The sequence below is a fragment of the Silene latifolia genome, chromosome 1 (genome assembly GCF_048544455.1).
Source record: "Silene latifolia isolate original U9 population chromosome 1, ASM4854445v1, whole genome shotgun sequence".
NCBI lineage: Eukaryota > Viridiplantae > Streptophyta > Magnoliopsida > Caryophyllales > Caryophyllaceae > Silene > Silene latifolia.
Window position 1 is genome coordinate 82,198,890 of NC_133526.1, and position 26,452 is coordinate 82,225,341.

Sequence of the window (26,452 nt, forward strand, 5' to 3'; positions counted from 1 at the left end):
AATACAAACCATTATCCAAAATACCTTTCCATGTCGAACACGGAAACTTTAAAGTTCTAAAAATTCAAAACATAACTTAAAATAAGACAATGAAAAACAAAGCTCCACAAAAGCTATCCTTAGCTTCTTCATGGTTTCTCATGCTTGTTTTTCTTTTCCCTTGTCTTTGCTTGGTGGAGGCCCTATTTACAATAAAAGGGAGATACATTATCACAACTTTGCATCATAATACCATAGTTGAATTTAGAAACATAAAAGAAGGTTAGTCATTTACCTACTGGAGTGATCTTTCCAGCTTTGATATCACCAAGGTATTTGGAACAATTTCTTTTCCAATGTCCCATGCCATTACAATAATGGCACTTATCAAGAGGACCCTTCTTGACTTTGGAGGTGCTAGCTTCACAAGACTTAGCTTTGGTGAATGTGGGAGCTTGCTTTTTACCCTTTCTCCCATTCTTCTTGAACTTCCCCTTACTCTTTGTGCTTATGTTAAGCACATCCTTGGGAGGGTTCACATTTAACCCCATGTCCCTTTCGTCTTGCACAAGTAACTTGTGCAACTCCTCAAGAGACACATCCTTGTCTTGCATATTGAAATTCACCCGGAATTGCACATATGCCTTGACCTTAGACAAGGAGTGTAGAATCCTATCTACGATGAGTTCTTTGGGGATTTCAACCTTTTGAATTTTCAAGGTCTCGACAAGCTCCATGAGTTTGAGCACATGAGGGCTAACCTTTTGGCCCTCTTTGAAGTCGAGATCAAAGAATGCCGCGGCCGCCTCATATTGGACGATCCGCGGAGTTTGTGAAAACATGGTCACAAGTTTGGAGTAAATCTCATTAGCATTGCCCATTTTGACATAGGCTTCCCTAGTGGCCGCGGTGGACCTAGTAGAGGGTTCGGGTGGAGAGGCCTCGGTAAGGTAACGAAGCTTGTCGTCACCCTCGGCGGCTAATTTGAGTTGGGCATCCCACTCGGAGAAATTTGACCCATTCTTTTCAAGTTTACATCGATCCATAAAGGATCGGAGCCAAGATGAAGTAGCGAGTGGTGTAGCATTAGGAGTTGGTGTTGCCATTTGTTATGAAAAAGAAGTGGTCTACAAAAACAAAATATAAGGAGTAAAACAATTGTCGTTTTAATAATACTCGTAAAAATGTATGATTTAAACAGGTTTTATGCATTTTTCTAGTGACCTCTACCCAACTAGATAAATGATTCCAAGACCCAAATTCATATTAATTTGGGCACGGTGTGGCCAATGAAACCCTCATCAATATAACTCGGTGGATTAACGTTTTAATCGATTCTACTTTTAGAACTCTTGGTCGACAATATTACATTAACATTTATCTATAGCCCAAAACACATTCAACAAGGGGACGGTGTGGCCGATAAAACCCTTGTCGAAAAACTTTTGTTGAGTTCAATCCAAATTTCGAATAAATGTGTCCATGATCCAAACCCATATTAACTTGGGCACGGTGTGGCCGATGAATCCCTCATCAACATGAATTCGGTGGATTAACATTCATCACCCACTTCCCCTACGTAACAAGGTTTGTACCCCGGTGTGGCCGAGTGCACTCCCTCACGAAATAGGTTTTCATGGTTTCTACTATTTGGTAAGGCTATGTCTCAATTGATAGTTTTAGCGAGAGGTCATGTCAATTTATTATCTATCACGTTTTAAGTGAACTAAAGCGGTGAACTACGATAATTCGAATTGACACGGTCGATAAACTCGATAAAATAACAATGCATGTTTAGTTATGGCGATTTAGCGATGCATGTGACATAAAATAAAATGAAAGCATAAAAGTGAATAAATCCTAGTATGGCCTTTCCTAAAATAGAAAAACTATTAATCTATTACATATTCGGAAACCAACTCCATTGGTCCCTTGAACTTCGGTTGTGATACGCATCTCGAGGTAACACCGTCTTTATGTATCGCCATTCTTGAAGAAATCCGTCTTTTGGAACTCCGGAATGAATAAAATTACATAATAAATTACATAATTTCCTATTATACATTTGTAACTAAAATAAAATAAATCTATTAAATTACAAAACGGTGATACGAAATCACAATAAAAATTACAACGGAATCGATATTCCCATACATTTCGGGAAATACCAATTAAAAACTAAGGCCATACTAAGTAAAATTACATAATTAAAATTTACATAAATTAAAATTATGACAATCATAAAGAAAAATGCAGCATTATAATATGTATGAACATGCTCAATTTTTATGCTAAATCGCCTTTTAATTAGCCAATATCGTATATTACTCGGTTTTTACGGATTTGCGTGATTTCAACATTTTATAATCACAAAAATGCATAAACTCATATTTATGCATAAGTTAATTACTCTAACCTCTTAGGACTCAAAATATAGTCTCCACTAGTAATTTGACCATAATTAACTTTTATTTCCAAAATTGTTCATAAAAGGACCAAAATTACAAAAATAAGCTATTAAACTTCAAATAAATCCAAAAATTTCAAATAAATTCAAAATTTGAAATTTAAATTCATGAACATTCTGGAAAAATTCCATGACACTCATAATGTTCAAAATCTTAGGTTAAACATTTCGAAATTTTTCCGGAAAAACAATGTTGCGGTTTATCGATATTTAATAAAATAATCATAAAAACATGGAAAAATTATTATCATTAACTTTTCAATTTTAGATCTGAAAAATAAAATAAAATGCAACATTAGACGTTTTTCCTAGGTCATAGATTATGTTTTATTAATTTTCAACTAATAATGTCACTATTTATGCTATTTTTCTTCAAAAATTCATAAATCATGCTAAAAGACTTCTTTATAGCCAATTATTTTACACACATCTTGTAAAATTGCATGTGACAACATATTAATTTTCTATGACCATATTCGAAATTTAACTCATATTAACCTATTTTTCTCTTAAATCCGAATTTAATAATGAAAAATTCATTTTTCGAGCATAACAAGTCCAAAAATTATGAAAATTTGCAGGTTATCTCAAAATAATATATGTAACAACATATCCAAAAACCAAGTGAAAATTCGAAGTATAGCTATTTTTAGACCAAAAATGACATTTTTACTTCATAAAATCACATTTAAATGCCATTATTGTAAATTATGAACAATAAAAATCCGAAAAATTAACCAAAATATCCTAAAACACTTTAGGACCAGAAATATTAACATGCATGTAATAATTTCGTGATATATCATAATAACATAAATTTTACAAGTTTTATTTTGTTATTCATATAACTCGGAAAAACTTTTAACCAATTTGCATGCAAACAACCGTGGCTCTTGATACCGATTGAAGGAAATGTAGATTCATATACATGTTAACATACTCATATATGTCTAAACTAATTTGTCATAAAATTAAAACGGATCTTATGCATGCAAACAACAATATAATTAGAGGAGAAATCATGTCCTTACATAGTAGATTTCGGCTATTAGGGCACAAGAGAGATCACCTTTCTCTTCTTGTTCTTGAGCTTTTCCAATGGAAGAACAAAGATCTAAGTGTAAGATCTCTCCCTATGCTTTATACCCAAGGCTTCTCTTAATTAAATTAATATTACAAATACTAGTTATAATATTAATCAAGGTAGAAAAATGGAACCAAAATATTTATAAACTCTTATACTATTTCGGTTTTTAGAGAGATAAAAGGGAGGATTTTAATTCTCTCTAAAACTATATTTTTGGATGAGTGAATTAGAATCAATACCCACTAAAACATTTTAGTGTTATTAGGTAAAATTATAAGAAAAACAATGATGGCATTTGCTTCCCCAAAACCGTGTAAGAGGAGAGAAAAATGGGAGCCAATGCATGGAGAAATTGTTCTTCACAAGGAACAATAGGCTTGCATGGCTAGGTTTCCTTTTAATCATTGTGTTTTCCACTAATTATAAACAACTTATAATTAGCTAAAAATCCTTCTTATTTTCGGCCCTTTGCTTAATATGGTGTCCATATTATTTTTGTCAATTGTCTATATGTTACATGTCACATGTCACATATATTTGTTTATGTATTTTTATCATATTAAAAATCAACGTATTAATAAAAATACGTCATATACAAAATCGACTTAGTAATTTCATAATTACTTGTGCCAAAAATTTTACCAATTTATAAATCACAACAGATTGTATTTATAATAATTTATTCAATTCCGATTGTTTCTTTAAACAATTTATTTCATCCGAGTAATGATACAATTCAATTACTCAGACCGTATCTTATTTAATCACATTTCAATATGATACGTAAATTTTACTTCCAAAATCGTCCGTCAATTTTCAAGTAATTTAATTAACTCGTAACATTATACGATTAATTAAATAATCAATTAAGAGTATTGCCCTTTAGGTATGACCTAGGGGGTCAATCGATCACCACCGTCACACGACGAAAATGTCAAACTCTAGTCACCAATCATTACCGATATATATGTTGACCGATTGATGATAATAATATTACTTCCCAATTGTATTCATTTTAATGAGACTTAAACATGTGATCATCATGATCAACAGTCGTGATCGCATTATTGTCGGAGGACACATATTCCAACACTTAGACCGTACTGCATTGACCTGGGACCTAGATTACTCGACCAGATGATTATGGTGAACCGTTTGTCTTAGCTATTCTCCTTATTCTGTTAAACTCTTTCTTTTTATTTCTCTTCTCCTTGTCCTCTTAGTTTAGAAATCACATTTTATAAACCCCCAATTTGGTTACCTTGGCGAACCTAGTTTTAGCAGACAATTTCCTACCTCTCTGTGGATTCGACCCGACTTCCCTAGCTATATTAGTTAGAGCCAGTTGGTTATTTTTGACAGGTGCGCGACGGACGTGTCAAATTTTGGCGCCGTTCTTGGGAGGTGGCGCATAATTGTTGCTTTAATTAAGTTTGTCCTTCGTCTCAGGGAATTTATTCCTTGAGACCGATCTCATTTTTTTTCAAGGTTTGATCACCGGTTAACTTCGCCTCGGAAGTTTATTTGCAAGATGCCTACGATTCTGAGAGCATACGAGCCATGTGGTAGATGTGGCGAGGAAGGACATGACCTTTATGAATGTGTAGCAAGTATAGAGCGTGCCCTTGCTTACAAGAAGTACAAGCAAGGGTTCCTTTTTCTCGCCTATATGAAGAGATAAAGAGCGTCTCTACCCCTTCTACGCCAGTACCACAACCGGTCTCTCCCTCTGCAAGAGAAGAAATTGCCGAGTTGAAATCCATTATGATGAGTATGTCACAAAAATCTGATACGGTTATATCGGAATTGAAAGAGCAAGTCGCGCAGTTGACACACGCGACGGATCAAGCCAAGTTTCTTCCAATTTGCGATCCGGCCGGTCATGATGAATTTTCAAAATGACCTTATTCAAGAATAAAACGAGGTGTTGACAAATGATGATGACTCGGATGATGATCTAGACGAGTTCTTGCGAAATACTCGCTGCGTGTGCTGTAACCACTCGATCGAGTGACTCTTCTACTCGATCGAGCGGTTCTAATCGTCCAGTGACTCGATCGAATAAAAATGGTGCTCGATCGAGAGGTGCAGAATTCCAAGACGGTCGATCGAGTGACTCTTCTACTCGATCGAGCAACCATGCTGAAGATATCACTCGATCGAGTGAAGAACAAGGTCGATCGAGCGACAAAGGTACTTGATCCAGTACTTCAAGTGGCGGAAATTCTAATTTACTATCTAATACCGCCACCGTGTCATCTTCCCCTGCTGTGGAGACGTCACGCATTGATAAGGGTAAAGAAAAGGTTGCAGGACCGCTCATCGCTACCAGAGTACCCTTCCCAAGTCGTCTGAAGGACGCAAAGATCGAGCAACAGTACGGTAAGTTCGTGGACATCGTGAAGAACCTCCAGGTAACTGTCCCTTTTTCCGAACTTATTACTCAGGTACCCACTTACGCTAAGTTTATGAAGGATATCGTGACTCGTAAGAGGAATTTGAGCGAATTTGAGACAATTTCATTTATGGAAGAGTCTAGTAATTTACTGTTAAATAAGGCCCCTCCAAAAATGAAAGACCCGGGCAGCTTTTCTATTACTTGTGTCATAGGTAATATGGTTATTGATAAGGCCCTTTGCGATTTAGGTGCCAGTGTTAGTGTCATGCCCCTTCCTGTCGTCTCAAAGAAATTGAAGATGAGTCACTTCAAAGTGACTAACATTACCCTACGATGGGTGATAGATCTCATAGGAGACCTTTAGGTGTCTTGGAGGATGTGCTGTGAAAATAGGCAAGCTCTACATCCCAAAGAGATTTCATAGTTTTGGATATAGGCGAGGACACTCGGACCCAAATTATCTTAGGAAGACCATTCCTTTGTACACTGGGCCGTTATTGATGTCGAGACAAGGGCGTCGACTCTTGCGAGTAGGAGATGACGCTATCACATTTAGTTTGCCCAAAGACTTTAGCCCACCCAATGATAGAGGACACTTGCTATTCGGTCGATATCATTGATGAGTCTATTTATGACTTCTGGTCGGGTTCTTTTATGAAGGACCCACTGGAAGCTCTCATGCTTTTTGATGAGTGTGCAGATAGCCCAGAGGACGATGACGCTGCATTGGATTTGCTTGTTGATGATTTAGATGAGCATGAGGGAGAGCAGGTGGAGCAAATGATTAGCACACTTTGCTCCATTGAGGTAAAGGTACCGGAACGTAAGCCTCTCCCTTCTCATCTTAAATATGCTTTTCTAGACGATACAAAGCAATATCCTGTCATCGTTAGTGCCAAGCTTAGTGATGATCAGCTAACCCCTTTGTTAGCTGTACTTAAGAAAAACAGGAAAGCAATGGGCTATTCACTAGACGATATCACGGGGATTAGTCCCGATATTTGTATGCACGGGATAGAGCGGAGGAGGATCACAAACCTTGCGAGACGGGGCCGGCGTCGGTGAACCGAACTTTAAGATGCGGGATGTTGTGATGGGCGAGGTAATGAAGGCTGCTGGATGCGGTATTATTTATTCTGTAGGTAATTCTAGATGGGTAAGCCCAATGACAGTAGTCCCGAAGAAAGGAGGGACAACTGTAGTTAAGAATGAGAAGAATGAATTAATACCTACCCGAGTAGTGACTGGTTGGCGGATGTGCATAGACTACAGACAGCTGAATGCCGCCACTAAGAAGGATCACTTTCCCCTTCCTTTTATTGATCAAATGGTAGAAAGGTTAGCTTCTCATAAATTTTTCTCGCTATTTAGATGGCTATTCGGGTTCTTTCGATCCCTATCCACCCGCACGATCGGAGGCTAAGACTACATTTACCTGTCCTAAGGGCGTTTTTGCGTATCGCAGAATGCCTTTTGGTTTGTGCAATGCCCCTGCCACCTTCCAAAGGTGTATGATGGGGATATTTTCAGAGTATATTGAGTCTATCATGGAAGTTTTTATGGACGATTTCAGTGATACGGAAGTGATTTTTCTAACTATCTGTCTAACCTTGAGAAAGTATTGCAGTATTTGTATTGAGGTTAACCTTGTCTTTGAATTGGGAGAAGTGCCACTTTATGGTCAATGAGGGAGTTGTTTTAGGGCACTTGGTTTCGATAGATAGGGAATAGAAGTTGACAAAGCAAAGGTGGAAGTGATTCAAAGAATTACCACCTCCTGTTAATGTTAAGGGGGTGAGGAGCTTCCTTGGTCACGCCGGTTTTTATCGGCGGTTTATCAAGGATTTCTCCAAAATTGCTAAACCACTTACACAAATGTTGCTCAAGGATGCCCCTTTTGTGTTTATCGATGCTTGTCTTTCGCTTTTAACAGTTAAAGCGGGCCTTAGTCTCCGCGCCGATCATACAACCTCCCAACTGGGACTTGCCGTTTGAGATCATGTGCGACGCGAGTGACTATGCACTAGGAGCGGTGCTTGGCCAGAGGAAAGACAAAGCCTTGAATGCTATTTACTATGCGAGCCGAACTCGGATGAGGCTCAAGTGAAGTACACTACCATCGAGAAGGAGCCGTTAGTGTAGTTTATGCCTTAGAGAAGTTTCGTACTTATTTAGTTGGGTCGAAGTCACTTTTTCTTACCGACCATGCAGCTTTGAGGCATCTCCTTGCTAAGAAGGAAGCTAAACCGCGGCTATTGAGATGGATACTCCTTCTTCAGGAGTTTGACCTGCAGATTAAGGATAAGAAAGGAGCCGAGAACGTTGTAGGCGATCACTTGTCGCGGTACGATGCGACAAGAAGGGGAAGATTCTCTACCCATTGATGATTCTTTTCCTGACGATACTTTATTTGCTGTTGTATCGTCTATTGTTAACCAAGAACCTTGGTATGCGATATAGCTAACTTCGTTGTCGGTGGCGGCCCGCCACTGATCTTTCTCATCAAAGAAAAAGAAGCGTTTTCTATATAACGCTAAGCGATATCCGGGGACGATCCTTACTTGTTTAAGGAATGTGCAGACGGTCTCTACAGACGGTGTATTCCGCAGTGGGAAACCAAAATAGTCCTGGAAGGCTGTCACTCCTCTTCATATGGTGGTCACCACGGTCCATCGCGCACCGTGGCTAAGGTACTTCATCTGGTTTTTCTTGGCCTTCTTTGTTTCTTTGACGCCAAGTCTTTTGTTTCAGCTTGTGATGCATGCCAACGATCCGGGAATATTTCGAAGAGACATGAGATGCCACAAAACGGCATCCTAGAGGTTGAGGTTTTCGATGTCCGGGGCATTGATTTCCAAGGACCGTTCCCGTCCAAGAAAGGTAATGTACATCTTAGTAGATGTAGACTATGTGTCAAAATGGGTTGAGGCAATTGCTTCACCTCACTGTGACGGTAAGACCGTGATAAAGATGTTCAAAAAGATCATATTTCCCCGTTTTGGTGTCCCTAGGGTCGTCATTAGTGATGGGGGGATGCATTTTAAGGAAAAGAAACTCACTTCCATATTGTCTAGAGTTGGTGTCCAACACCGGCGTGGTTTGGGGTATCATCCCCAAACTAGTGGTCGTGAGAGGTCTCTAATCGTGAGTTGAAAGAGATCTTGTCTAAGGTAGTTTCTAAATCACGGAAGGATTGGAGTCTTAAGCTAGATGACACATTATGGGCTTATAGAACCGCCTTTAAGACACCAATTGGTGCATCACCTTATAGGTTAGTTTATGGGAAATCGTGTCACTTACCTGTTGAGTTGGAATGTAAGGCCTGGTGGGCAATTCGTGAGCTTAATTATGATCCTAAATTGTGTGGTCTGAATCGTCTTTTGCAGCTAGATGAATTAGAGGAGTTTAGGCTTAATGCCTATGACAACTCGCGCATTTACAAGGAAAAGACGAAGAGATGGCATGACAAGAGAATCCTACCTCGGGAGTTTCATGTGGGGCGAGAAGGTGTTCTTTGTTTAATGCCCGTTTGAGACTATTTCCTGGCAAGTCAAGTCCAGGTGGAGTGGTCCATACACGGTGACAAAATGTTACCAAATTTGGATCCGTGGAGCTTGAAGATTCCGAGGGTCATAGATTCAAGGTGAATGGCCAATATGTGAAGCATTACCATGAGGCGAGTGAAGCGGACAACCGCGTTGAAGTCTTGCGCTTCGACGAGCTCGACGCGCCGATTACTTGATACCGAAAGGTCGTGCGGGACCTCTTAAACCAGCGCTCCCGGGAGGCGGCCCGATTGATTTTATTCGTACTTTTGTTGAACTATTTGTTTTTCTTTAGCTTTACGTTGAACTTTAGACGCTGTTTATGAACCCCCTCTGTATTTTCCTTGCTTTTAATGCGTCTTTTGCAGGTTAAAGTACTCGATCGAATGACTTTGTGTTCGATCGAGCACTTTCTGATGCAGCGGTTACTCGATCGAGGGATAATGTCCTCGATCGACCAGATCCAAACCCGTGTTAACTCGATCGAGTGATCTGTCATTCGATCGAGCTCTTCCAATACACCGGTTCACTCGATCGAGCTGTCCCAGGCGCTCGATCGAGTAGTTATGACCTCCAGCTGCTGTTTTATGTCTATGGAGCCGCTGCTCGACTTTCTTTGACCTCCCATGTTCATGGTCGGTTTGGGGAGGTCCCTCCTTATGACGTTTTGTAAGTTTTCTGACTCCGTCTCTCTCTTTCCTTTCAGTCTGCATTTCTTTCCCTATTTTTAGTACAATGAGGACATTGTACGGTTTGGTTTGGGGAGGTATGCATCCATATCTGTGTCTGCATGTTTCTTGCATTTTTGCTTGCACGTTTATTTATTCTCGCATGCATTGTTGTTTTAATTAATTCAAAAAATCATATAAAAATCATAAAATTCAAATTAATTTTCAAAAATTCATGTTTAAATTGAGTCGGAACGTTTGAACATTGACGCTACTTTGAATCCTTACTTGAGCCCTGCATATTCTTGACATTTAGTTGGCATGATTATGTGCATAATCTACGAGTTTTTGTTCCTTCTTTATCTGAACGAATAGACCTGATTCATTATGTCGGCAAGCTACATTACATTCTGAGGTTAGAGCTTTATAAACTGGTGACATTCATGACCGGTTTCATTTAGGATGTGAGTAGTACTCTCTTCAAGACATGTAACATCAATTTGCATAAGCATGAGTCTAGTCCTCTTAATACCTGTATGCATTCGGTTTGTGGATGGTGACACGTGTTAGGAGAGGCAGTCCCCCTTATTTCATTCTACCCATGAGCCTCACATAGCCAAATTGCCTTTTTGTCCTATCAACTACTTTCTATAATACTTCCTACCCTAGCTGAGCTAGTAACGAGTAGTTCTTGGAATGTTTTATTGCAATACGGTTATTTTATCTGATTTCAGAAGATGGTGGAAGAATTGAAGGGAAAGAAAGAAAAAGAAAAAAATGTTGAATTGAAAAAGAAAAAAAAAAAGAAAAAAGGAGAACGAAAGGTGCGAAATGAAAAAAAATTCGAAATGAAAAAAAAGAGAATGAGAATTGCACAATGTTTCACACTCCCATGCCTTATCTATATTTTATGGGGAGTTGACGATTTTTGGTGTTTTGTGAGTTTAGTGCATAATTTTGCACCGCTTCATCTTGCTGTTATGAGTACGAAGATGGGATGTAGTTTATATTTGGATCCGTTGTTGCTAGCCTGACTATTATAACCCCACATATCCAAATTCATTTTAGCCCCTTCTTACCCATTACCTCACTAACCCAAATGTAAGTCCTCGGCACGTGTCTTGGTCATTGGTATGGTTGGAATGCATATGTACGGTTGTAGAGACTTTATTCATGTTAACTGCATGCATGTTCTTATAGGTCGAGTTAGGTGAGTGTCTGATTTCTTCCTATCTTTCACGTTTATACCCACCCTGTGCCTGATTTTGAGTGACGAGCGACCGTGAGAGTCCGACATCTTCTGAATCTTGCAAGGTCGATGGTTCAGTAAGCTTGAAACATTAATTTAACTCGTCTGCACTTTTCAGTTGCCATTTTGTCATTTTGTTGCATTAAATTGGTTCTAGTGGATGATTTGTAGCTGATGCGTTGGTCCCGTTCCATTGTTCACCCTTAGTTGCATTCATATTTGCTTGGGGACAAGCAAAGGTTTGGTTTGGGGAGATTTGATGCGTGTCTTTTATATAAGGTTTTCACCTCATTTTTACACGCATTTCTGTGCCTTTTATGTAGCATCTGGCTACAAATACCCCCGAATATTCTACTTTGGTCCGTTTATTGTATTTTGCAGGAATTGACCAGAGAGGAGCTAAATCAAGCCTTAATTGTCCCAATTGTATGCATTCATGGGAAATAAGAAGCCGGAGCTTAGACATCTAACATTTGGAAGACGCATGAGCTGAGTTCGGGAAGCAGTTCAAGTCCTAACATGCCTATATAGCTCGATCAAGTGGTCTACTGCTCGATCGAATGCTTTACACACTCAAGAGTGGTCGATCGACCAGTTTAAGGAGTCGATCGAGGAAGTTCTGCAAGGAGTGCTCGATCGAGAGGTTGTTCTAGCTCGATCGAGTGATTTGCGTTCGATCGAGTAATCTTTCTACTCGATCGAGGGGTTTTCGTGTGCTTTTAGTTTATTTCCGCCTAATCTTTTATGGGCTCTGGTAATTAGTCCATAGATTAGGTTTAAGACGATTTTTCAGTATAAGACTGAGGAGAACAGGACGTTACTCCTCTCTCTACACTACGTACATTTTCGACTGCTACTTCTGTCACTGTTCTTTGGATTTCTATTCTCTACATTTGTTACTCGGATTCGGTATTATCAATCTAGTTTATTTCTTAATCGTATTTACTGCTTTTAAATCCTTTTCTCTCTTTGCTTTATAATTGTTCAATCAGTCTCTTAATAGTTTATTTATCATGCTTAGTTTAAATTATTTGGTTGTTGTAATTGTTAATCCGACGATTATGAGTAGCTAATTTCCTATGCTAAGACTATAGGGGATCCATAACATGAAGGGAGGGTAATCGATCTACTAGGTTAATGCCGGTATCGTTTTTGTTGTTTAAATGCTACAATTAATTGTAATTGCCTAATCGAGTCGACGCGGTTAGACCCTTATTCTTAGTGGACCTTGACCTGGACCGAAAGGTTGGAAGAGGTAGACTAGTAGCGAACAATAGAGTATTGCAGCGAGGGCGAAAGTTAAACTGTTTACACTTTAGGGTGAATTAAGGACCGAAAGGTGACATTCGCTACCCCTTAGACCGTACTGCATTGACCTGGGACCTAGATTACTCGACCAGATGATTATGGTGAACCGTTTGTCTTAGCTATTCTCCTTATTCTGTTAAACTCTTTCTTTTTATTTCTCTTCTCCTTGTCCTCTTAGTTTAGAAATCACATTTTATAAACCCCCAATTTGGTTACCTTGGCGAACCTAGTTTTAGCAGACAATTTCCTACCTCTCTGTGGATTCGACCCGACTTCCCTAGCTATATTAGTTAGAGCCAGTTGGTTATTTTTGACAGGTACGCGACAGACGTGTCAATCATCGACATCACCTATTCACCACTCAACTCGCCATCACCATTTTCATTCACTCATCATTCATCACCAATTGCGCCTTCTACAACCTCCATTAAACCCGACATCAATCAACCACCATTTTGGCATCAATTCGACCATCATGGTCCGCTACCTGCTCCCCTGCTCCGTTTCACGAACCCATATCCATCATCCCCTTCATTCACTCGCATCACCACACAGTACCATTCCATCTCCTTTTCTTCAACTATTCGGCCACCATGAACCCTCCGTTGCACATCACTCGCATCACCATGAGAGAACTCAGGCCAAACCCGAGAACCCGACATCGGAGCTACTCAATTCAACCACCAATTCTTCATCCTCCACCTTTCACAAACCACCAGCAGCAATCTCCTTCTACCACCGCTGCTTCTTGCTCATTGCGACCACCAAACGAGCATCATCAATTCATCAGGAATCGTTCTCGAGCCGCCAAATCGACCCCGCCTCACCGGCTTTCAATCGAAAATAATTCAAAGAAATGGCTCTCGGACGGTCAACCGTCTGTCGACACCCTTACCGGCTCAAATCCAATCAATTCACCCTCAAATTTTCCAGCGGGTTTTGTGCTTGGTCACACACCGTCGGCGGTGGACCTTTGGGGAACCCGTTTTGCGTGTTTCGTGATTGCCTCTTTGCTCTTGTCTTCTTTTGAGATAAAACAATTGTTTGTTTTGTTTTGAGTCGTGTGTGTGTGTTTTGGGGTGAGGATGAGAGTTTTAATAATAATATTATTATTATTATTATTATTATTATTATAAAATGCGCGCAGCTTTCATTATAATAAAAATAAAAGGTTTACATGAAATTGGTGGGGAGCCGAGAAACAAGCTGGGCTCCCACACCCTTAGCAATAGTAAAGCTAATACGAGTAAAAATGTAAGCGGCTACCCGAGCCCAAAGATCACGAGATACCGAGAATTTCTGGATCCGCTTGAGCAAGGCAACAACATCCGAACTCAACTTCCCAAGTGAAGAGAAAGAGAAAGGTAGGAAACCATAACCCGCTACCGCGCACAAATCCCCATACTTAGCACACTTTCGCCGAGCAAAGATCGGCGACAACCCGGCCCGACACAAAATCCGCTAACCCGATCCGAGTCAAAGGTGAAGAACACGTCGTCAGTCGACGCACACATCACGCCCCTGTCCCAAGAATAAAGCAATAAATCCGCAGGACGAAGAGAGCCACCATGCCCATCAACCAAACCGATATCAACCTCCTTCCCCGCAGAAATACCGGATCTATAGCAGATGTCGAAGAGAGTGTCCCGGACAAGGTTATGCCGATGTTTAACGCCCACAAAGATCAAGATACAAGAAACAGCGTGGTCCCCAAAAACATCCCCAAAAAAACCCGAGAGCAAGCGGACGGGCCTAGATACCGAGAATAACGGAACACCTGGCGATACCCCGGACACTACGGTAAGTCCTCCCGTTCATAGTCTGACCCAACCCCGAGATAGGAACCGCACGTAACCAATCGGAGGAGTGAGAACCTGCCGAGACGCCATAGAGCGATCTGGCGAGGTGTCAAAGAAAAAAAAACAGACTACGAGGCGAGAGCAACCGTCGTGAAATAAATATCTCGCCAATTTCTTCATAAGTTTGGGGGCGACAATTTCACTAGGGTGACCTAATATATCGAACCTCGTAGTCGCATGAAACACCATGCATCATCAAAAGCAGGGGCCAAGCGGCTACAACACGAGAAGGGCCGAGGAGCTTAGCCCGCAAACCAGGGATAGCGCAAGCAAGCGGACGCAATAAAAGCATAGAACAAAACATCTCCGGCCGCATAAACACCAAGGCCACCCAGATGAAAAGGGAATGTAGCAAGGCGCCACCGCCAATCCCCAAAACCCTACCCGATGCGGTGACAATACGTTCCAAGCTAGAACGCAGAGCGGCATCAAAAGGAAGATGAACAGACCCAAAAACACTAGGGGAGCAAGTACGAAGAGAGAAGTAGAGCTTAGATATACCAAGACAAGCTCGAAGAAGAAGCAACTCACACTGCTGGGGTCCTCAATCCTCGCAACCAAATCCATCACTCAATGGTCTTAGTTACTCTCGTCCGCCACAATCTCACCGCTAAAACCAGGACAAGTCTTGACAGGTCCTCCCAAAACCGTAACACCGCGCAATGGCCGAGAAATAGAAGTGGGGAAAACCCCCGGAAGCCGGCTCCGTGGATCCTCAACAGGCCAAAAGACCTCCGTCTTGGAGACATTTAGGTGTAAACCAAAACGAGGGCCATCCAACCTAATCAAGTCCAACACCTTCCCCACCTCCAAAGTATCTCCCACAATGGTGCCATCATCTAAGTACCAAGCCTGCAAAGTGAGGTCAAAAGTGTCCCGGATCTTGCAAACCAAAGGATGCAAGACCAACGCGAAAAGCAAAGGCCCCAATGGATCACCCTGCTGAACACCCTGACAAGACAAAAGCCATTACTGACCATTACTGACCACTACTATTATTATTATTATTAGAATTATTATTAGAATTATTATTATTATTAGATAGATTAATTAGACTAGTAGTATAAAAGGCATACTAGTCTTGACCATTACTGACCACTACCATTTTACCCAACATTAGATAGAAAATTAGATTAGTCCATTAGTCTCTCTATATTGTAACTCAAGAACCCTAATATTTACTCTCTCAATTTTCATTCAATAAAATTTGCAATCTTTCCTTAATTTTAGTTTAATTGCTCTCTAGTTTATCCAAGTTCATCTCTTTTCAATAGTTTACAATTAGTCATTTGGGTTGTATTTGAAGATTTGAAGAAATTCATTCTTCCATTATTATCCAAGCTTGCTACTTTCCTCTTTGTTGGTACAATTCTCATCTTTTTTTACATTATTTTCATTTGTTTACATTTCTTATGTTGGTTAATTGTTATTCATTCAAAGTTCCCATCTTTATCATGTTTACAATGTTTACTTGTGTTTTGTTGCAATTTATTGTTGAATCCTCATCCATGAACATGTGTGAGTAGTCTAATCTAGGGTCTAGGGGGAATTTGGGTAATTAAGGGGATGAATTTGGGTAGTTAACCTTTTGAATTGGGTGATTATGTGGTTTATACTCTTAATGCATTTGAAGTGTTTGTGGAAATGCCTCAATGAAAATTGGACATTTCATTAACATGTTTGGCTTACCTTGGTGCATTGTGCCATTAGATGGTTATAGAAGTGTTTATAGATGAGTTTTAATAGAAGTTAGAACATCTCTTTGATGCATTCGGTCCGTCTTGGTGCTCATGCTATTGGGTAGTCTTTATGCTTTATTTGTAGCTAGTTCATCTCGATCAAGTGACAACTTATTGAGGAGCATAAGGTGACTAAGAAATTAGTCTTAAACCCTTCACCACTATTATTATCCTTCTCTTGTTAGACCTTGTTTCTCCCCCTAATTGCCCTTTATGAACCCAAAGACCTTAGCCTTCCCTTATTAATCAAAAAACAATTTCATTTAGTTTAAATTTTATACCTTGTTGCATCTTAGTTTATAATTAATCAACTTTATTTTTATTTGACTAAACTAAAGACTTAAACAAACCAAGTATCTACCCCCGCCATCTTTGTGTTCGACACCCGAATAAATACTACTTTTATTTGGTTCTTTATAAATAGTTTTTGGTACCGGAAGTGACGGCAAAAGCCGGTCATCAGTAACCCCGGTATCTCCTCAAGAAAGACATCATCAAACTCTCCCACCACTGGTATCTCAGCAGCTATCTGCGGCTCTACTCGGCGATCTCTCACATGACAAAGAATCAAGGGGCACTTCTTCCTCAAGCATGACTTTAAAGTCATCACATCTATGAACTTACACTTAGGTCCAACAACAAATCCCTTATAAGACACCCTTATACCCTTAGGACCTTTTAAAGACACTTTCTTTTGCCGACAATCTATCCTGGCATCATACTTACCCAACCAATCCATCCCGACAATCACCTCAAACCCATCCATAGGAAACTCTAACAGTCTACCCAAATCTACCTCTCCAACTAACATAGACACTTCCCTATACAACTTGACACATGACGCAGATGCGGAAGGTATGAACAAATCATCCTTTACAAGTTCAAACTCCTCCAAGCCCATAGATAAAGCATGACTCCTAGACACAAAAGAATGTGTTGCCCCCGAGTCAAACAAAATAAAAGACGGTACATTATGAACAAGAAAGGTACCGGTGACTACATGTGCATCATTCTGAGCTTCCTGCTTATCCATCATGAAGAGCTTCCCACTGCTTTTCTGCCCTCCTCCTTGAACCGAAGCGTTAGAGGTACTCGTCTTGGCCTAAATCTCGGGTGACACTGTTGTTAAGTGTCGATAAGATCCACCACTATTGCGGTTAAAACGGCCATTGCTGCTATAACCACCCCGATTGCCCCATGATCCATCATGCTGGTTGCTAGCAAAGCTCTGACTCGGACCCTGTGAAAAGTTCCCCAGATAAGCTCCCAAGCCTGCTCCAGTCCTGGCACTCGTGCAATCGCGTCTCTTGTGGCCTATGCCACCACAGTTGAAGCAAGAAAGGTTGGAGTTGTCACTCACACTCCGACCACCACCTCTACCCCAACCTCGGGGTCCTCCAGAGAAACCAGCCCCACCGGAAAAAGCCTTAGCATGGTTGAAGTTGCCCTTCTTGTTACCCGACTGATTGTTGTTTCCACTATTAGCCTTTCTTTTCTCAAAGTGACGATCCTCTCTGAACCTCTTTTGAGAGATCTACCATTCTCTCAACTTGACCAGCTCTCAGGTACACATCCTTAAGATCAGTGATGACTCCAGCTGGTAGACAGTTCATGATCTTGGCGGACAAACCTCTCTCAAAACGAAGAGCCAAACCCCTCTACCCCAGCTGCATGTCCTCAGCATAACGAGACAACTCTAGGAACCGGTGATAGTACTCGGTGACTGTCATATCATCGGTCATGGTGAAGGAATCGAACTCGGATCTCAGCTTGTGACGGATATGCTCCGGCACAAACTGCTCCCTTATAACACTCTTCAGACCTGACTAGGGAATAACCCCTAAACCTTCAGCTTGGTAGTAGGCTCTAGCATCCTCTTTGACGTTTTGCCACCACACGGCGGCCTTACCTCTCAGGTAGTACACTACCTGTTCAACGATCATATCCTGCGGACACTTGACCACCTCCATGAGACTTTCCATCTCGCGGTGCCAATTCTCAAGCAACTTAGGTTCCCCAACGCCCTCATAGGTGGGTGGGTTGAAGCGGGCGATGATGATGCTAACTTGAGTAGCATCCACAGACTTCTCCGCCCCCTTCCCCACATTCTTGAGAGCCTCAAGAAGAGCCTCTTGTTGCTCAATCATACGAGCAATCTCATCTACGGTCATCTCAGCAGCTTGAAGTTGCGCGACAGTTCTTTTTGGCGGCATTTTCAGCTGATAAGAAGTAAACAAATGTAAGCACAAAAGCCTACGGCTCAAAATGTAATGATCCTCCGCCAAAGAAGCACTCGGCCGAGTATCCAGCAATACTCGGTCGAGTATCACTGATAATCGGTCGAGTAGTCAACTCCAGTAGCCAACTTCAGATACGCAAGAATCATACTCGGTCGAGTATAAAATGTACTCGGCCGAGTATGCTCTACTCGGTCGAGTATGCCTATGTATACTCGGTCGAGTATGCCTATGTATACTCGGTCGAGTAGTCACTCCAGAAGCGATTGTCAACTACCAACAAACAACACTCGGTCGAGTGCTTGGTTACTCAGCCGAGTACCCCCCACTCGGTCGAGTACCCGCCCTGCTCGGCCGAGTCATGCCAAAAACAAGCTAAAAACGGTACGCAGTACCTCCTATCATGCTTTCTACCCAACAATTAAACACATTACTATATAAATCCGAATGCCACATAACAAACATGTATCATGCCATCATTCTCATATAAACCGTATCCAACGATGTCACATAACAATTTCATTTCATCCATCTAACAATTCTCGTTATTCTTTTCAAGTTTCTCACATTACGCTTCCTATCACGTGTTCCATCCATTCAACTTTGACACACGACACACATGTATGCAACAAAATCTCAACACATTCCCAAGTGAGTTAGTGAGGGCCATATTGCGACTCCGGGACGTCTCCCGAGTCCTTGCGGTAGCTCCAAACAACTCTCCCCGGGTCCATTTTATTAGACTCTCTAAATTCATTGGATTCATTTGTTTTAGGTACCGGAATCGTCGGCTCTGATACCACTTTGTAACACCCCCTCATACCAGGGTACCTTACCAGGACTACCTTAGCAAGAAAGGTCATTTACCATCTCGGTTGTTGAGGTTAGTATATATCAAAAGCAACTGTCCCAAGCACATTTATTAAAAATACCGTAAATGTAAAAGGTTACAATAATCCAAAAATCCAATAAAATAGAATCCAAATGTTAACAACTACAAAATCATATGCTAAGACTCGCGACGGTGATACTACGACTGGTGTGACGACTCTCCCATGACCGCCCCAAGCTCACCAAATGCAATACCTGCCACAGCCTGCTCACCATCCCCGAATGGATCACAACAGAAATCATAAAACAACAACGGGGTCAGTACTGTTCAATCAAAATAAGACAGATACACAAGGTAACCAGCTGATCAACCTCCAATCCCAGTCTCCCGATCTCACATAGTAACCGACTACACATCGAAGTGTGTAGCCCTGCCAGATTACCCATCTCAACAGGTAATCCTGGCCGCCAGTGGGGGACCGCAACCAATCCCTACCTAAATCCCGCTCATCAACGAGCGACAACCCCGTCCCTTAATATGCACATCCCCTCCCGTGACGGGTTCCATGGAGGGCGAACTACGGTGTGAAGCCACTCCCGCAAGTGACTCCACCACAATCATCACAACACCACAACATCACAACCACCACCACAACACCATCACTCCGATGATCAGCAGATAACAATAATCACAATACGATAACATCTCAATTCAATTAACAGAGACTAAGTAGGGAAACCCTACCTTAGGAATAACCAGCAATGATGGAAATCAAGCACTAGAACGGCTCCTCTACGAAGTCCTTGCCTAAACAATAACCATATAACACATTTACCCATTGCACAAACCCATTTCCCCCCAATTCATGAATAGAGACAAACCCTACAATTAATCATCAACAACATAGGGATAAAGACTTACCGGCGAAAGAATGAAAGATTGAATGTGATAGCTACGAAGTCTACACACACAGAGGAGAGATTTGGGAGTGATTAGAGTGTCCTAGGTTTGATTAGATTTGGAAATGACATTTTAGAAACTGATTATCGAATATATAATCCCTAATTACTCCCGAATCAAACCGCTGAAATATTACTCGCCAGACCGGATACTCGGTCGAGAATAGAGTATACTCGGCCGAGTATCCTCTACTCGGTCGAGTATTCATCATACTCGGCCGAGTATTCCTCGGCAGTAGCCAAACAGACTACGCAATCTACATTACTTGACTGAGTAGGCTCTACTCGGTCGAGTACTAGCCTAAGAAATCCGTAGTATTACAACTTGCTCCCGGAGAGTCCGATGGGGCGGATTTTTTTTTTCAAATTTATTATCTCGACGAGATCTACGCGTTTAACTCATTAAACCAAGAAAATTTGGAGGCAAAGTTCCGTGAAAAAAAGAAAAAAAAGAAAAAAAGGGGTGCAACACGAGGCTTTTCCAGGAGGTCACCCATCCTAGTACTACCCTCGTCAAAGCACGCTTAACTGCGGGGTTCTGATTGGATCCGGTGAATTAGTGCTGGTATGATCGCACCAATACACTTTCCTCACAAATTTCATTATAGCCTTTATTCAACATAAAACAAGTTTTCAATATCCCGTCACGTCCCCGTGTCTCCGAACGGTCGTAACTTGCTCCCGGAGGGTCCAATTGGGGCGAATTTTTTTTTTTTTCAAACTTATTATCTCGACGAGATCTACGCGTTTACCTCATTAAACCAAAAGAATTTGTAGGCAAAGTACCGTGAAAAAACGAATAAAAGAAAAAAAGGGGTGCAACACGAGGCCTTCCCAAGAAGGTCACCCATCCTAGTACTACTCTTGTCCAAGCACTCTTAACTGTGGAGTTCCGATGGGATCCGGTGCATTAGTGCTGGTATGATCGCACCCATACACTTTCCTCACAAATTTCATTATATTACCTCATATCTAGCCTTTTTTCAACATAAAACAAGTTTTCAATATCCCGTCACGTCCCCGTGTCTCCGAACGGTCGTAACTTGCTCCCGGAGGGTCCGATTGGGGCGGATTTTTTTTTTCAAACTTATTATCTCGACGAGATCTACGCGTTTACCTCATTAAACCAAAAGAATTTGGAGGCAAAGTACCGTGAAAAAACGAATAAAAGAAAAAAAGGGGTGCAACACGAGGCCTTCCCAAGAAGGTCACCCATCCTAGTACTACTCTTGCCCAAGCACTCTTAACTGCGGAGTTCCGATGGGATCCGGTGCATTAGTGCTGGTATGATCGCACCCATACACTTTCCTCACAAATTTCATTATATTACCTCATATATAGCCTTTTTTCAACATAAAACAAGTTTTCAATATTCCGTCACGTCCCCGTGTCTCCGAACGGTCGTAACTTGCTCCCGGAGAGTCTGATTGGGGCGGATTTTTTTTCAAATTTATTATCTCGACGAGATCTACGCGTTTAAATCATTAAACCAAGATAATTTGGAGGCAAAGTATAGTGAAAAAATCAAAAAAAAGAAAAAAAAGGGATGCAACACGAGGCCTTCCGAGGAGGTCACCCATCCTAGTACTACTCTCGCCCAAGCATGCTTAACTGCGGAGTTCTGATGAGATCCGGTGCATTAGTGCTGGTATGATCGCACCTATATACTTTCCTCAGAAATTTCATTATATTACGTCATCTCTAGCCTTTTTTCAACATAAAACAAGTTTTCAATATCCCGTCACGTCCCCGTGTCTCCGAACGGTCGTAACTTGCTCCCGGAAAGTCCGATTGGGGCGGATTTTTTTTTTCAAACTTATTATCTCGACGAGATCTACGCGTTTAACTCATTAAACCAAGATAATTTGAAGGCAAAGTACCGTGAAAAAACGAAAAAAAGAAAAAAAGGGGTGCAACACGAGGCCTTCCCAAGAAGGTCACCCATCCTAGTACTACTCTTGCCCAAGCACGCTTAACTGCGGAGTTCTGATGGGATCCGGTGCATTAGTGCTGGTATGATCGCACCCATACACTTTCCTCACAAATTTCATTATATTACCTCATATCTAGCCTTTTTTCAACATAAAACAAGTTTTCAATATCCCGTCACGTCCCCGTGTCTCCGAACGGTTGTAACTTGCTTCCGGAGAGTCCGATTGGGGCGGATAGTTTTTTCAAGTTTATTATCTCGACAAGATCTACGCTTTTAACTCATTAAACCAAGAGCTTTTGGAGGCAAAGTACCGTGAAAAAACGAAAAAAAGAAAAAAAAAAGGGTGCAACACGAGGCCTTCCGAGGAGGTCACCCATCCTAGTACTACTCTCGACCAAGCACGCTTAACTGCGGAGTTCTGATGGGATCCGGTGCATTAGTGCTGGTATGATCGCACCCATACACTTTCCTCACAAATTTCATTATATTACCTCATCTCTAGCCTTTTTTTCAACATATAACAAGTTTTCAATATCCCGTCACGTCCCCGTGTCTCCGAACGGTCGTAACTTGCTCCCGGAGACTCCGATTGAGGCGGATTTTTTTTTTCAAACTTATTATCTCGACGAGATCTAAGCATTTAACTCATTAAACCAAGATAATTTGGAGGCAAAGTACCGTGAAAAAAAGAAAAAAGAAAAAAAGGGGTGCAACACGAGGCCTTCCGAGGAGGACACACATCCTAGTACTACTCTCGACCAAGCACGCTTAACTGCGGAGTTCTGATGGGATCCGGTGCATTAGTGCTGGTATGATTGCACCCATAAACTTTCCTCACAAATTTCATTATATTACCTCATATCTAGCCTTTTTTCAACATAAAACAAGTTTTCAATATCCCGCCACGTCTCCGTGTCTCTGAACGGTTGTAACTTGCTCCCGGAGAGTCCGATTGGGGCGGATTTTTTTTTCAAATTTATTATCTCGACGAGATCTACGCATTTAACTCATTAAACCAAGATAAATTGGAGGCAAAGTACCGTGAAAAAACGAAAAAAATAAAAAAAAAGGTGCAACACGAGGCCTTTCCAAGAAGGTCACCCATCCTAGTACTACTCTCGCCCGAGCACTCTTAACTGCTGAGTTCTGATGGGATCCTGTGCATTAGTGCTGGTATGATAGCACCCATACACTATCCTCACAAATTTCATTATATCTCCTCATCTCTAGCCTTTTTTCAACATAAAACAAGTTTTCAATATCCCGTCACGTCCCTGTGTCTCCGAACGGTCGTAACTTACTCCCGGAGAGTCCGATTGGGGTGGATTTTTTTTTTCAAATTTATTATCTCGACGAGATCAACGCGTTTAACTCATTAAACCAAGATAATTTGGAGGCAAAGTACCGTGAAAAAATCAAAATAAAAGAAAAAAAGGGATGCAACACGAGGCCTTCCGAGGAGGTCACCCATCCTAGTACTACTCTCGCCCAAGCATGCTTAACTGCGGAGTTCTGATGGGATCCGGTGCATTAGTGCTGGTATGATCGCACCTATATACTTTCCTCACAAATTTCATTATATTACGTCATCTCTAGCCTTTTTTCAACATAAAACAAGTTTTCAATATCCCGTCACGTCCCCGTGTCTCCGAACGGTCGTAACTTGCTCCCGGAAAGTCCGATTGGGGCGGATTTTTTTTTTTCAAACTTATTATCTCGATGAGATCTACGCGTTTAACTCATTAAACCAAGATAATTTGAAGGCAAAGTACCGTGAAAAAACGAAAAAAATAAAAAAAAAGGGGTGCAACACGAGGCTTTCTCAAGAAGGTCACCCATCCTAGTACTACTCTTGCCCAAGCACGCTTAACTACGGAGTTCTGATGGGATCCGGTGCATTAGTGCTGGTATAATTGCACCCATACACTTTCCTCACAAATTTTATTATATTACCTCATCTCTAGCCTTTTTTTCAACATATAACAAGTTTTCAATATCCCGTCACGTCCCCGTGTCTCCGAACGGTCGTAACTTGCTCCCGGAGAGTCCGATTGGGGCGGATTTTTTTTTCAAACTTATTATCTCGACGAGAGCTACGCGTTAAACTCATTAAACCAAGAGAATTTGGAGGCAAAGTACCGTGAAAAAACGAAAAAAAGAAAAAAAGGGGTGCAACACGAGGCCTTCCGAGGAGGTCACCCATCCTAGTACTACTCTCGACCAAGCACGCTTAACTGCGGAGTTCTGATGGGATCCGGTGCATTAGTGCTGGTATGATTGCACCCATAAACTTTCCTCACAAATTTCATTATATTACCTCATATCTAGCCTTTTTTCAACATAAAACGAGTTTTCAATATCCCGCCACGTCTCCGTGTCTCCGAACGGTCGTAAGTTGCTCCCGGAGAGTCCGATTGGGGCGGATTTTTTTTTCAAATTTATTATCTCGACGAGATCTACGCGTTTAACTCATTAAACCAAGAGAATTTGGAGGCAAAGTAACGTGAAAAAACGAAAAAAAGAAAAAAAAAAGGTGCAACACGAGGCCTTCCCAAGAAGGTCACCCATCCTAGTACTACTCTCGCCCGAGCACTCTTAACTGCTGAGTTCTGATGGGATCCTGTGCATTAGTTCTGGTATGATCGCACCCATACACTATCCTCACAAATTTCATTATATTACCTCATCTCTAGCCTTTTTTCAACATAAAACAAGTTTTCAATATCCCGTCACGTCCCCGTGTCTCCGAACGGTCGTAACTTACTCCCGGAGAGTCCGATTGGGGCGGATTTTTTTTTTTTCAAATTTATTATCTCGACGAGATCTACGCGTTTAACTTATTAAACCAAGAGAATTTGGAGGCAAAGTACCGTGAAAAAAAGAAAAAAAGGGGTGCAACACGAAGCCTTCCCAGGAGGTCACCCATCCTAGTACTACTCTCGCCCAAGCACGCGTAACTGCGAAGTTCTGATGGGATCTTGTGCATTAGTGCTGGTATGATCGCATCCATATACTATCCTCACAAATTTCATTATATTACCTCATCTCTAGCCTTTTTTCAACATAAAACAAGTTTTCAATATTCCGTCACGTCTCCGTGTCTCCGAACGGTCGTTACTTGCTCCCGGAGAGTCCGATTGGGGCGGATTTTATTTCAAATTTATTATCTCGACGAGATATACCCATGTAAATGATTAAACCAAGAGAATTTGGAGGTGTACCGTTAAAAAACGAAAAAGAAAAGAAAAAAAGGGGTGCAACACGAGGCCTTCCCAGGAGGTCACCCATCCTAGTACTACTCTTGCCCAAGCACGCTTAACTGCGGAGTTCTGATGAGATTCGGTGCATTAGTGCTAGTATGATCGCACCCATGCACTTTGATCATAAATTTTATTATATTACCTCATCTCTAGCCTTTTTTCAACATAAAACAAGTTTTCAATATCCCGCCACGTCTCCGTGTCTCCGAACGGTCGTAACTTGCTCCCGGAGAGTCCGATTGGGGCGGATTTTATTTTAAAATTTATTATCTCGACAAGATCTACGCGTTTAACTCATTAAACCAAGAGATTTTGGAGGCAAAGTACCGTGAAAAAAAGAAAAAAAGAAAAAAACGGTGCAACACGAGGCCTTCCCAGAAGGTCACCCATCCTAGTACTACTCTCGCCCAAGCACGCTTAACTGCGGAGTTCTGATGGGATCTGGTGCATTAGTGATGGTATGATCGCACCCATACACTTTCCTTACAAATTTCATTATATTAACTCATCTCTAGCCTTTTTTCAACATAAAAAAAGTTTTTAATATCCCGTCACGTCCCCGTGTCTCCGAACGGTCGTAACTTGCTCCCGGAGAGTCCGATTGGGCGGATTTTTTTTTTAAATTTATTATCTCGACGAGATCTACGCGTTTAAATAATTAAACCAAGAGAATTTGGAAGCAAAGTACCGTGGAAAAACGAAAAAAAGAAAAAAAGGGGTCCAACACGAGGCCTTTCCAGGAGGTCACCCATCCTAGTACTACTCTCGCCCAAGCACACTTAACTGCGGAGTTCTGATGGGATCCGGTGCATTAGTGCTGGTATGATCGCACCCATACACTTTCCTCACAAATTTCATTATATTACCTCATCTCTAGCCTTTTTTCAACATAAAACAAGTTTTCAATATCCCGTCACGTCCCCGTGTCTCTG

The 26,452-nt window shown here is 41.4% G+C and overlaps 16 non-coding genes across 16 annotated transcripts; all 16 read right to left on the reverse strand.

Annotated features, from left to right (window-relative positions):
* Window positions 1–20,787: 20,787 nt before the first annotated feature.
* On the reverse strand, window positions 20,788–20,906 carry LOC141623570 (5S ribosomal RNA). The gene has a single exon (XR_012533455.1). It is a non-coding gene; the product is annotated as a 5S ribosomal RNA (ribosomal RNA).
* A 234-nt stretch (window positions 20,907–21,140) lies between these two features.
* LOC141623165 (5S ribosomal RNA) lies at window positions 21,141–21,260 on the reverse strand. The gene has a single exon (XR_012533223.1). It is a non-coding gene; the product is annotated as a 5S ribosomal RNA (ribosomal RNA).
* Window positions 21,261–21,505: 245 nt separating this feature from the next.
* Window positions 21,506–21,625, reverse strand: LOC141620848 (5S ribosomal RNA). Its single transcript, XR_012532051.1, has one exon. It is a non-coding gene; the product is annotated as a 5S ribosomal RNA (ribosomal RNA).
* Window positions 21,626–21,870: 245 nt separating this feature from the next.
* Window positions 21,871–21,989, reverse strand: LOC141622471 (5S ribosomal RNA). Its single transcript, XR_012532976.1, has one exon. It is a non-coding gene; the product is annotated as a 5S ribosomal RNA (ribosomal RNA).
* A 245-nt stretch (window positions 21,990–22,234) lies between these two features.
* LOC141620061 (5S ribosomal RNA) lies at window positions 22,235–22,354 on the reverse strand. The gene has a single exon (XR_012531874.1). It is a non-coding gene; the product is annotated as a 5S ribosomal RNA (ribosomal RNA).
* Window positions 22,355–22,600: 246 nt separating this feature from the next.
* LOC141618727 (5S ribosomal RNA) lies at window positions 22,601–22,719 on the reverse strand. The gene has a single exon (XR_012531480.1). It is a non-coding gene; the product is annotated as a 5S ribosomal RNA (ribosomal RNA).
* Window positions 22,720–22,964: 245 nt separating this feature from the next.
* LOC141623107 (5S ribosomal RNA) lies at window positions 22,965–23,083 on the reverse strand. Its single transcript, XR_012533203.1, has one exon. It is a non-coding gene; the product is annotated as a 5S ribosomal RNA (ribosomal RNA).
* Window positions 23,084–23,327: 244 nt separating this feature from the next.
* Window positions 23,328–23,447, reverse strand: LOC141623464 (5S ribosomal RNA). Its single transcript, XR_012533391.1, has one exon. It is a non-coding gene; the product is annotated as a 5S ribosomal RNA (ribosomal RNA).
* Window positions 23,448–23,694: 247 nt separating this feature from the next.
* LOC141620795 (5S ribosomal RNA) lies at window positions 23,695–23,813 on the reverse strand. The gene has a single exon (XR_012532041.1). It is a non-coding gene; the product is annotated as a 5S ribosomal RNA (ribosomal RNA).
* Window positions 23,814–24,061: 248 nt separating this feature from the next.
* Window positions 24,062–24,181, reverse strand: LOC141622966 (5S ribosomal RNA). Its single transcript, XR_012533153.1, has one exon. It is a non-coding gene; the product is annotated as a 5S ribosomal RNA (ribosomal RNA).
* A 245-nt stretch (window positions 24,182–24,426) lies between these two features.
* On the reverse strand, window positions 24,427–24,545 carry LOC141618620 (5S ribosomal RNA). The gene has a single exon (XR_012531446.1). It is a non-coding gene; the product is annotated as a 5S ribosomal RNA (ribosomal RNA).
* Window positions 24,546–24,790: 245 nt separating this feature from the next.
* On the reverse strand, window positions 24,791–24,910 carry LOC141623409 (5S ribosomal RNA). The gene has a single exon (XR_012533359.1). It is a non-coding gene; the product is annotated as a 5S ribosomal RNA (ribosomal RNA).
* A 239-nt stretch (window positions 24,911–25,149) lies between these two features.
* Window positions 25,150–25,268, reverse strand: LOC141623380 (5S ribosomal RNA). Its single transcript, XR_012533335.1, has one exon. It is a non-coding gene; the product is annotated as a 5S ribosomal RNA (ribosomal RNA).
* Window positions 25,269–25,511: 243 nt separating this feature from the next.
* On the reverse strand, window positions 25,512–25,630 carry LOC141622629 (5S ribosomal RNA). The gene has a single exon (XR_012533046.1). It is a non-coding gene; the product is annotated as a 5S ribosomal RNA (ribosomal RNA).
* A 243-nt stretch (window positions 25,631–25,873) lies between these two features.
* Window positions 25,874–25,992, reverse strand: LOC141622981 (5S ribosomal RNA). Its single transcript, XR_012533157.1, has one exon. It is a non-coding gene; the product is annotated as a 5S ribosomal RNA (ribosomal RNA).
* A 243-nt stretch (window positions 25,993–26,235) lies between these two features.
* On the reverse strand, window positions 26,236–26,354 carry LOC141621733 (5S ribosomal RNA). Its single transcript, XR_012532632.1, has one exon. It is a non-coding gene; the product is annotated as a 5S ribosomal RNA (ribosomal RNA).
* Between the last annotated feature and the right edge of the window lie 98 nt (window positions 26,355–26,452).